Genomic DNA, 12982 nt, shown 5'->3' with positions numbered 1-12982 from the left:
AATGAATAATATGCAGCTAAATAATAATAAAAAAAAATAAAATAAAAAAACTGACGAGTTATCACACCGACATCTTAGTTAATGGAGTCCATCTTAGTTAATGGAGTCCAAATTGAATTTAAAATGGTTTCATTTGAGAGAAAATATAAAATGAAAGTATACCATGGTGATGAGATTAGTTCTGCTCCAGGACCACACTATCAAGGAGTGTATGAATGGCTTTCAAAATTTTCCTAACCTTTAGCTTTTGCTGCAAATAAAGCCTTCTTATTTGATTGGCATTTGTGTTTGGGTCATCTGTCATAAAAAATTCGTCGTATTTTTGTCTTTAAGTTTTTTTTCTTCTAATGTCTAATTCTAAAAAATTTCAATGAAATCTTCTAGTTGTAATAAATCATACAAACTTTTGTTTGGTGTGTCTTTTTTGTCAAGTAACAAACTTTTTCAATTAATTTATTCCGATGCATGGGACCTTCAAAAATTTAGTCTTATGATGGATTCAATTATTATATTATTTTTGTTGATTACTTCTTAAAATATATTTGGTTGTTTCAAATTAAAAGTAAATTATATGTTTTTCACAAACTTTGTTAAATTTAAAAATGTTGCTAGAATTTTTTTTTCAAACTTCAATCAAATCATTTTATTATGATAATGGTGAAGAATTTTTAAAATTAAGAATCATATTTTGAAGAGCATGGTGTCACGGTCCTACATTTTATCCAGCGGAAATAGACCGTGCGGCGCTAAGACTCTCTAGTCAAGGCTAGCCTTTTCACTATCCGAGTTCATACATCGACCCATCTGATACCAATTGTACGCCCCTGAGGTTCACCGACGAGAACTACTCTTGTGAGTCTCACATATAGGCAACTATGATTGCTTCCCGGCATCACGGCTAATAGCCTAGATGCTCACCCCATCTATTGATTCTCATAATCATCATGGCTTATGCCGCCCAACAAGCTAGCCCGATGGCCTCACGCCCATTCGGTAGCTTGCTGCTCGACCTTGTGCCAAGATCTAGCCAGCAACCCAGTTCTTCATTCTGGCCTTGTCCATGTGTATCCCGAATAGCATCCGACCTTAGAGTATGCACGCCAGCATCGTGCCAACATGCCACCCAAGGTAGCAACACAAGATCGGAAGCCCACATATGAATGCCACCCGATGGCACGGTCTCGCCCCGTCCGTGCCTCTTTAGCTTTCGACCCTCTTGAGCGAGGCAGAACCCGAGCCCCCGCTCACTGGCACATTTGCCACAACCTTGTAACAAAGGCCTATGTGTGTTCTTAGCATAGCTGATAGGAAACGACATAGCGAATGTTACACTCAGCCTCTGGCACAGGAATGACGCACATACCAGCTCCTAGCACCTACCGGTACTATCCTCGGGACTCCCTGTCCCTCGGAGATATAAGCCCACCTTCGTGGCACTTTATGTTTGCCCCATGGCTTGCTGTCGCCCATGGGAGGCTCGCTTAGCCCAAGCTTGAAGCCGGAGCCGGGGGCCGTGGAGAGCCAGACACGGACCACCCCCCTAAAGAGTTTATTGAGCCATTTCCTTTCTGGCAGTAACATATATCACTTTGCGCGAGGAATCATAATGGGGTTTTCTTTAGCAAACCTTCATATCTTGGCCTGCCATTCGACATGCACCATCCTAGTGACATTCTTAAGAGATTCCCACGGCCCGAAATCGAAGATCCCGACCTTCAAATATTTATAAAAATGCCACTAGGCCATTCCAAAGGTGCGGACCGTCACATCCTCCCCCACTTCATTATGTCGATGCCCTCATCAACATGCCTGCTGGCTATCCTCAAAACTCCTGCACTTCGCGCAACACCTTTCATCCACATAAGCTCTTCAGGCTCAAACTCAAGATCCTACATACTTCGTCCCTCTACCTCTGTAGAATCACCTCTGTGACGACCTTTGCCCCCACTCTTGGACTTGGCAAGGACCTTTTACATGCGTTCATCCAAACTCCAGCTTTCCTCAAAACATGCACCTCCTTGTGCGTAAATTAGTGTTTCACCCTACACTTTCAGCTCTGTAAGCAGATGGTGTCCCCCTCGGATGAGTTTTGCCTCTCGTATATCTCGATGGCACCCTAGCTGGACTCATGTCCCCCCGGGACAAATGCTTTCTTCACTTGTTGGCATCACTCTAGCCAACTTCATGTCCTTTCTTGGACGATGTTCTCTTCAGTCGTTGGCACCCAAGCCAACACTTATTGTCCCTCTTGGACGAATAGATTCTCGAGCTCCAAAGTAAGGCCTCTCTTGCCTTCAACGTCCTTGCGTGGACCAAACTTTATCAAATAATCCGATGGTGACCTTGACCCTCTCATCGAGCACACCGTCTCCTCTCAGGTGTTGCCCTTACATCAATTGTCCTAATGGTACCCAAACTCGAGAGTTCCTCATGTGGTAGTTCTTCTCTCCCTTGAACTCCACTTCATGCTTCATCGGCACTCTTTTGCCGTGATGAGATAAGTTTTCCTTCTCAGCTCTTGTTCCTACGCTCAAATTTTCATCCCCACGATGGTGATGTTCTGGCAAATATCAAGCTAGCTTGTCTTCTCCAATTGCAAATTGATGCACAACATCCCTCAAGTGTGCATTTATTCTTGTGGCTTCTAACGCCAATACCCTATGCAAGTGGCATCCTCTACGCGACAAGTTGCCACATCTTGAATAGAAGTCCTATCTTTTAAGACCCCCTTATTTTGGTTGTCGACATCTAGTGTCACCTTGAACTAAGTCCCTTCCTTAGTTCTTTGCCTCAATCTTGCTCACTTTTGTATCTCAGCTCCTCCTTTGAGCCGGTTTTGTCCTCTGCCAAATTTGCAATGCTCCACGCATCCAAGGTTCCTTCTTGAACCAAATCTTACCCTCCGGCAATATACCACACTCAAATTTGACCCTCTTGGTCATATAAGGACATTTTGTTGGTCTCCGTTGAGACTTTCCTTCACAGTCCTTTCACTTTCCATGCTTGCATACGTCTTTTGACACTTCACTTTTGTGAGGTTCTGGGTTTCCCTGGACTCATCGTTGTCTGGCTCTTATCCCTCCACAAATGGCTTTCAAACTCCACAAGGCTACTTGATCATGGGCCTACTTTGGCTCCATCCAACTCTAGCCAAAAGATTTGAGGATAAGGTATCGTCCCTTATGAACTTCTTCAACCAGACTTCTGCTTCAATGCACGCTGCCTAACTCGGCTTTTAGCTTCCAAAATCGCCACTTCTTTATGCCCAAGGTGTAGGGTGTCAACGCAATGAACACTCCCCTACTTATGCCTTCGACGCCTAACTCCAGTGCTCGTCCGAATTCCACCCAATCAAATGTTTACTCTCTCACCGAACCGGCTCACTTATGGCTTTCTTATGGACTCGCACCAGAGTCTCGTGCCCTCATGGCACTGACCACCATGCCCTCAAGGCTGTTACTTCTATTGAAGTCCTTTGCCTCCACAACCGACATTTTGTGCCCATGTGCACCAATACTTCTGAGGCTACCCAAGCTCTGTGGTCTAGTTGTGCTTCTTTTGAAGCTCGTGCCTCCACGGCATTTCAACGTTCGGCCTTCATGCCTTATTGTCATCGTCGCTTGCTCTCTGCCTTTTCTTTGGCAATCCCTTGGCCCTCTCGGCCTTATCTGCTATGTTGCTCGCATTGGTGTCTCTGTGGACACCATAACGTTGGCCCCACCGGCCTGATCTTTTGAGTTTTCGCCCACCATCATGCCTTCATGGCATGCACGATTCTTGGCCCTGTTGGTCTAATATCCAATTCTTGCCTGCACTTGTGCCTTAAAGGCATTTACACTTTGGCCCTGATGGCCCCATTATTCAATGATGCTCAACGAGAGTTTCACTTAGAACATACACCCCCGCACCCACTTGTCTTGACTTCTCATTTGCTTCGACAAGGTTGTCCTTTCTCTTGGACAAACATGGCCTCTGCCACCCAGTTGCACTGGCTTGTTCTTTCTTCCCCACCCTTTGTGGCCGTTAAGACTCTTGATCAAAATGAATCTATTTTTTTTTTTTGGGTACTTTCTGTATATTCTTGAAACTAATACCCCAAAAGAAACACATGGCTAACAAGACCTCGACTTGTACTCATATAAGAGCATTATGGCTAGCAATCTCTTGTGGCTCCTCATTTAACAATGCATGAATTCCTTTTTGAGCACCAATCATTTATTCCAAATGCTTGTCCTATTTAAGAACTTCGCATTTGCCTCGCTGCTCGAGCATCTCAGTTGAAGTGTATTTGTATCGCACACTGATACTCGTTTGGTGAACATCCCCACATCATATTCAAGTTGGGCATGCCACCACAACTACCCATGCACCATGGAAGAATGCCCCCTTCATAGTAGCATTGGGGTTCTACGAATCCAAGCATCACCAACCAATACCATCCGTTCTTCGGTTCGCCTATTGCAGGAAATACTAGGCTCTGATACCAACTGTCACTGTCCTACATTTTATGCAGCAGAAATAAATCGTGCGATGCCAAGACTCTCTAGTCAAGGCTAGCCCTTTCACTATTCGAGTTCATACATCGACCTATCTGATACCAATTGTATGCCCCTGAGGTTCATCGATGAGAACTACTCTCATGAGTCTCGCGTATAGGCAATTATGATTGCTTCTCGGCATCATGGCTAATAGCCTAGATGCTCACCCCATCTATTGATTCTCATAATCATCACGGCTCATGCCGCCCAACAAGCTAGCCCGATGGCCTCACGCCCACTCGGTAGCTTGCTGCTCGACTTTGTGCCAAGATCTAGCCAGCAACCCAATTCTCCATTCGGGCCTTGGTCCATGCGCATCCCGAATAGCATCCGACCCTGGAGCATGCACGTCAGCATCGTGCCAACATGCCACCCAAGGTAGCAACACAAGATCGGAAGCCCACATATGAATGCCACCCGATGGCATAGTGTCGCCCCGTCCGTGCCTGTTTAGCTTCCGACCCTCTTGAACGAGGCAGAACCTAAGCCCCCGCTCATTGGCACATTTGCCACAACCTTGTAACAAAGGCCTATGTGTGTTCTTGGTATAGCCGATAGGAAACGGTATAGCGAATGCTACACTCAGCCTCTGGCACAGGAGTGTTGCGCAATACCAGCTCCTAACGCCTACCGGTACTATCCTCTGTACTCCCTATCCCTCGGAGACATAAGCCCACCTTCATGGCACTTTATGTCTGTCCCATGGCTTGCCGTCGTCTATGGGAGGCTTGCTTAACCCAAGCTCGAAGCCGGAGCCGGGAGCCGTGGAGAGCCAGACACGGACCACTCCCCTAAAGAGCTTATTGAGCCATTTCCTTTCTGGCAGCAATAGATACCACTTTGTGCAAGGAATCATAATGGGATTTTCTCTAGCAAACCTTCATATCTTGGCCTGCCATTCGACATGCACCATCCTAGTGACATTCTTAAGAGATTCCCATGGCCCGAAATCGAAGATCCCGACCTTCAAATATTTACAAAAATACCATTAGGCCATTCTAAAGGTGCAGATTGTCATACATGGCATGAGTCATTTTTTACCGTTCCTCCTACACCAAAACAAATTGGGTATGCTAAACAACATCATCAGCATATTAAGAAAAAAACTATTCTTGCTCTTTTTAACCATGCATGTACTACAGCTGTGTTACTTTTAAATAGATTAGTTACAACTTTTCAAAATAAATTTTTGTTTCAAATTTCATTTAATAAATCTCCCAATTATAATTTTTTCTTTTTTTCTTTTTTAAGAAAATTGGTTGTCTTTATTATTCTTGAATTAAATCATATAATTTTCTTTAGCTTTAGCTAGAGTGTCCTTAAAAACCATGTGTCTTTCTAGGATATATCTTCCTTTTTATAGTGGATATCGTTGTTCGGATTTAGTAACCAAAACAATGTGTATCTCAAGACACGTTAAGTTTATTTGATCAATATTTCCGTTTAAAACAAATTTTTTTGATAAAGTGGAATCCTAACTCAATCAACCACTCTATCGTCTTTGGGTTCTACATTTTATTATGGATTAATTCCATTCCATCCTCTTACTACCCAACAGAATTCCAATCACAATAAATCTTTTATCTCACCTTCCACTCTAAGTCGTGTCTCCCCCTGCTTCATCTCGTCAAACTCCTACTTATCTTTCTCTCACGTGACAATGGCCATCTAACACTCTAGTCTGTGTGATTCCAAAAGCAGCACATGGACCCGTCATCATGTCCTTGCAACAACCTGTCTAAAATATTCCATCTTTTACTCAACAAGTACACTCCGTGTGAACTCATTCTCTAAATAATATTTTCAAACCAAAAAATTCATTCTATATGGCAATTAAAACCAGCCCGATATTGATACTGGACCAGGGTCTGTTAAGCAAACACTTACCAATAAGCATTGGTATGAAGCGATGACTAATGAATTTCAAGCTCTCTTGAATAATGGCACCTTATTCCTCCCTTACCACATCAGAATGTAGTTGGCAGTAAATGAGTCTTTTGTATATAACAAAACCTAAATGGTTCTATTCAATGCTATAAAGCTAGACTGATGGTCAAAGGCCTGAAGTTGATTACTCATAAACTTTCAGCCCGGTGATTAAACAGCAACTATTTGGATCATACTAAGCCTTACAGTTGCACACAATTAGCGGATTCAACAATTAGATGTGAATAATGCATTCTTAAATGGCAAATTGATTGAGGAAGTGTCATGAGTTCTAAAGAAAGCCATTTACGGCCTTAAGCAGACACCACGTGCTTGGTACACAGATTTAAAAGATTTTTTTGCTTCACTATGGCTTTTAAAATATACTCCGATGCCTCTTTCTTCTACTACAAGATCAACGGTATCATTCTTTACATGCTGGTTTATGTAGACAGCATTATACTAACAGGAAAAAATCACTTGTTCGTCGAAGCCTTTGTTCAAGCATTGTCTCACCAATTTTCTTTGAAGGAACTTGGAAATCTCAATTACTTTCTTGGTGTGGAAGTTTTGTCCACTTCGAATGGACCACTTCTTTCTCAACAAAAAAATATGCTTGATATATTGGAAAGAACAAAAATGGGAGATGCAAAAAAATACCCAACGCTTCCCAGTCGCAGCGAAATTAATGTTCTTTCTCGACCATTTCTTTTTAGAGGGCATAAGAGATAGATTGTTACATATGTAATGCACTTATCAAGATACTGTATAGAATATTTGGATCAGCTGCTCTATATAGATGTAGATTAGTTATGTATTTTAGCTCTAAAACTTATTTGTTGTATCCAATGTATGTAGCCTTGTACTTCTATTGGTTTTTGCTTAGTTCATGAATAGAAGCTTTTCCACAATCACTGAAACTCTTATATACCATTAATACAATGTCCCATTTACATTTATTATACATATATAAACCATATCGACAAGCTTCCATCATTAGTTTTACAAATTAAAAGTTCTATATATACATTGTAACATTAAATTACTACGACATTACTAAGTAGCATGTTAATATATTGGTGGTCTAAATTATCCCCAGTTGCGGACCAAAAAGGTGCCACACGTGCCATCTTCTCGGTTATTGATATAGTAGATGAATTTGGGTGGACAATGGAGATTCATCATGTATAATTAGTATGGACCACTCTCACTATGCAAAACTTGATATCTAGCGATACTCATTTAGCTTCGCTATGAAATTAACGTGTCTAAAAAAACAAAACCGCGACTCTGAGGTTAATGTTTCAGTAAAAAGTCTATAAATATACAATGTATCCAAAAACTGTCGATCTCAAAAGGTCGCTTAAAACAAAAAACACACGACACATCCATTAAGTGTCACCGAATATGGGGCTGACCAGAGTCGCCATTAATACTGCGTGTATATTTTATCTGAATTGTATTGTATGTTTAAATGCTACTCATGAAAAATGAATACCAACCACTAATCTATTTTTACATAATAATAAAATTTAATTATACAATGTTGTTGTTCAATTATATAATTTTTCTTGTATAGCTTATTCTTGCAAATGTCTTAAATAATATTCTTTTATTTCAACTACAAATAACCAGTAAAAATATTAGAGCAACATAACTGAACTGGTTTTTTTGTTTTTTTTTAATAGAGGTAACAGGCGACGCACTATTTAGATTGTGCATCGCCTGTTATCTTCCCCTTACTTTTTAATTTTTTTTTTAAATTCTTTTAAACAATCTTATTTTATTTCAACAATAAATAACCAGTAAAAATATTAGAGTAACAAAACTGAGGTTTTTTTTTTAATATATAATTAACAGGAGATGTACTATTTAGATTGTGCGTCACCTGTTCATCCCTACATTTTTTATTTTTTACTTTTACTTCTTTTAATCAATCTAATTTTATTTTAACAACAAATAAATAGTAAAAATATTAGAGAAACATAACCGAACTGTTTTTTTATTTATTTTTTATTATATATGTTACAGGCGACACACTAATTAGATTGTGCGTCGCTTGTTCTCTTCCCTTTACTTTCTAATTTTTTTTTTATTTTTTTAAACAATCTAATTTTATTTCAACAATAAATAACCAATAAAAATATTAGATCGACAAAAACGAGTTTTTTTTTTTTTATATATATATAGTTAACAGGTGACGAACTATATAGATTGTGCGTCGCCTGTTCTCTCCTCTCTGTTTTTTTTTAGTTCTTTTATTAATCTATTTTTAATTCGACAACATATAACCTATAAAAATATTAGAACAACATAACTGAGCTGGTTTTTTTTTTTTTTTGGTTATATGTGTAACAGGTGACGCACAATTTTATTGTGCATCGCCTATTCTCTCTTCACTTTTTCTTTTAGATTTTTGAATCAATCTAATTTTCTTTCAATAATAATAACCAGTAAAAATATTAGTGCACCAAAACTGAGCTGTTTTTTTTTTTTTAATATATAGTTAACAGGCGATGCACCAATAAAATTGGTGCGTCTGTTCTCTCTCTACTTTTTTTTTTAAAATCTTTTAATCAATCTAATTTTATTTCAATAATAAATAACCAGTAAAAATATTAGTGCGCCAAAACTAAGTTGTTTTTTTATATTTTATTTTTATATATAGTTAACAGGCGATGCATTATTTAGATTGTGCGTCACCTGTTCTCTTCTCATTTTTTTTTTTAAAGTTCTTTTAATAAATCTAATTTTATTTCAACAACAAATAACTAGTAAAAATATTAAAGCGCCAAAACTGAATTTTTTTAATATAGTTAACAGGCGATACACTATTTAGATTGTGCGTCGCTGTGCATCTGTTCTCTCTTCACTTTTTTTTTTTTTTTAGATCTTTTAATCAATCTAATTTTATTTCAATAATAAATAACCAGTAAAAATATTAGTGCGCCAAAACTGAGTTGTTTTTTATTTTTTATTTTATATATAGTTAACAGACGATGCATTATTTAGATTGTGCGTCACCTGTTTTCTTCTCATCTTTTTTTTTTTAGTTATTTTAATAAATCTAATTTTATTTCAACAACAAATAACCAGTAAAAATATTAGAGCGCCAAAACTGAGTTTTTTTTTTTTTTTTTATATATAGTTAACAGGCAATGCACTATTTAGATTGTGCATCGCCTGTTCTCTCCTCACATTTTTTTTTTAGTTCTTTTAATCAATCTAATTTTATTTCAACAACAAATAACTAGTAAAAATATTAGAGCACCAAAACTGAGTTTTTTTTTTTTTTTTTATATAGTTAACAGGCGACGCACTATTTAGATTGTGCGTCGCATGTTCTCTTTTTAAGTTTTTTTTTTTTCTTTTTATATAGTTAACAGATGGTGCACTATTTAGAATTTGCGTTGCCTCACCTTTTTTTTTTTAGTTCTTTTAATAAATCTAATTTTATTTCAACAACAAATAACTAATAAAAATATTATAGCTCCAAAACTGAGCATTTTTTTTTTTATATATAGTTAACAAGCGACACACTATTCTTCAACAAATACATCGCCTTTTCTTTTTTTTTTTCAATTTTTTTTGTTTAAACATTTAGAAACCCATAAAAAAAAAATCGAAATAGGGCCATGACAAGAATTGAACCCAAGATCTCCTACACTCTCAAAAAATCTAACTTGTATGTACTAATACAACAAAAACTATTAATATAATGTTACGCGACGCATCGCCTTTTCTTTTTTTTTTTTAATTTTTTTGTTTAAACATTTAGAAACCCATAAAAAAGTAATCAAAATAGGACCATGACAAGAATTGAACCCAGGACCTCCTATACTCTCAAGAAATCTGATTTGTATGTACTAATACAACAAAAACTAGTTAATATAGTGTTACACGATGCATGATTTAAAGAATGCATCACCAAATAGATGAAAAGGTGACATATTCTTCAACAAATGCATTGCCTTTTTTTTATTTTTTTTTCAATTTTTTTGTTTAAACATTTAGAAACCCATAAAAAAAATAAAATCAAAATAAAGCCATGACAAGAATTGAACTCAAGACCTCCTACACACTCAAAAAATCACCACACCACTAGGCCAAATGACTTGGATGTAATAGTAAAACAAAAACTATCTAATATAGTGTTATGCGACGTATTATTTTTTTTTTTTGCAATTTTTTTGTTTAAACATTTAGAAACCTATAAAAAAATAAAATCAAAATAAGGCCATGACAAAAATTAAACCCAGGACCTCCTACACTCTCAAGAAATCACCACACCACCAGGCTAAATGACTTGCATGTACTAATACAATAAAAACTAGGTAATATAGTGTTAGGCGACGCATTATTTAAAGAATGCTCGCTAAATAGATGAATTCTTCAACAAATGATCACCTTTTTTTTTTTTCAATTTTTTTGTTTAAACATTTAAAAACCTATAAAAAAAAATAAAATCAAAATAAGGCCATAACAAGAATTGAACCCAGGACCTCCTACACTCTCAAGAAGTCACCACACCATTAGACCAAATCACTTCATTGTAATAATACAATAAAAACTAGTTAATATAGTTTTAGGTGATGCAATCTTTTAGGAAAGAGTCGCTAAATAGACGAAAAAGTGACACATTTGTCAACAACTGCATCACTATTTCACCCAACCAATTTTTAACTTTTTTTTTTTCAATTTGAAAGTTGTTTTTAGTAATTTTTTAATTTTGCAAATATGCTTTTTTTTTTTTTTAATCTGTAGATGAGTAATCAACAAAACTAATTAAAGATTAAAAAAAAATGGAATAGGGGATGCGTTTTAATGGAATTGCATCGCCTGTTCCTGAAATTATTTTTTATTTTAAAAAAAAATGATTTAATAGACTTTCAATTTTTAAAAACAAGTAAACTATCATTGACCACAAACACATGAAAGTTAAACTCATTAAACATACTTATGTAGATAAATTGGTCAATAAATGGTTGTTGAATTAGAATTCTATATTCGGTACCCTATCTCAAATTAGGTCTTGAGATATTTTGTGTCTCATCTATACACATATATGTGAATAACTGAGAAGAGCATTGACAAAACTATTTTCTATTTTTAGATCAATGAAATTTATGTTCATTGAATTGCTACATGAATATATTTGTAGATGAACAATTAAAAAATTATTTCAAGATTATAAAAAAAAATATAAAAAAATAAAACAGGCGACGCTTTTCAACCTTAATGGGTCGCTTGATCCCAAAATTCAAGAACAGGCGACCCTTCTTGAAGAGAATGCGTCGCCTGTTCTCTCAATTAAAAAAAACAAAAATTTTGAAATACATGCAAATTTTATAAAGAATAAAGATGTACTTAAAAAATAGAAAATAAAACAGCAATCTTCGATATTTTGCTTCGCATTTTTAAAAAATATTTTTAGTTTTTATTTTTAGATGAAAAATAAAAAATTAATCAAAGAAAAAAAATACAATTGGGAGAAAAGACACGTTTTTGCCATTTTTTGAAAATTTTTGGCACGTTTTAAAATTTTTATGCGCTCATTTGAATCCCTTTTTTTTTTTTAAACTAAATTAAGTACACTACCTAATAAATATTAAATTTGGAAGCAATCTAAGAGAGACTTGAAGAGTGAGATATTTCGGATTTCATTTTTCATTTGCCTACGTTGTCGTCGGTTGGGAAGCTGGATTTCTCTGTGTCGCCCTCGTGATTTTCTGGGTTTCTTCTATCTTTGTCTTCATCGTTTAGGTGAGTTTCTTTTTTCTTTGTGGTTGGCGGAGACATGAGGTGGGTTGTTTTTTTTTTCATTTTAATTGTAGGTTAGGTTCGTTGGGATTTATTAATCTTGCTTTTGTAGAAATTGTTTTTGTGATATTGCTTGACATTGTTTTGCTAAGTTCAACAAGTATTTTATGTTGAAGATCAACTTGATTCAAGATGTCTATTGTTTTAACTTCACCATAACATCTTACTTTTGTTGAAGAAGATGTTCTTAGAGATACTACGATGGCTCACAATCTATTTGTCTTATAGTTGCCAAGTATCGATGAAAAAGATAATGAGGATGAATATGAGAGTAACTATGTTTGTAATGATTGTGAGGGGAAAAATATGTCTCGTCAAATCTTAAGAACAATCGTAATATTCTTTAAATTTTCATGTACTAAATTACAAATTTAATAATGATTAATATTTTATTTATTTTGCATAAGTGTTAATAACTTTTTAAATTTTTTCATATGTAGTATGAGGGTGTAATATCGTCAACAAGAGGACGTCAACTTCCATCTCAATAAGTATGCATTCATGGAAGTTTAATTAATATTAGATTTGTTATGAAAAATACAATAGCCTACAAATTATGTAAAAATATGTCTTTAAATTTTTATATTCTAATATTTTGGATGAAGCTAGTTTTTGTTTTTTTGTATTTTAATATTTTTTATATTTTCACAATTTTAATTACTTTTCACAAAATTTAAAAAAATTGAAAAAAAAAAGAA

Source organism: Ziziphus jujuba, chromosome 5 (genome assembly GCF_031755915.1).
Source record: "Ziziphus jujuba cultivar Dongzao chromosome 5, ASM3175591v1".
NCBI lineage: Eukaryota > Viridiplantae > Streptophyta > Magnoliopsida > Rosales > Rhamnaceae > Ziziphus > Ziziphus jujuba.
Note: the sequence above shows the minus strand (reverse complement) of the source record.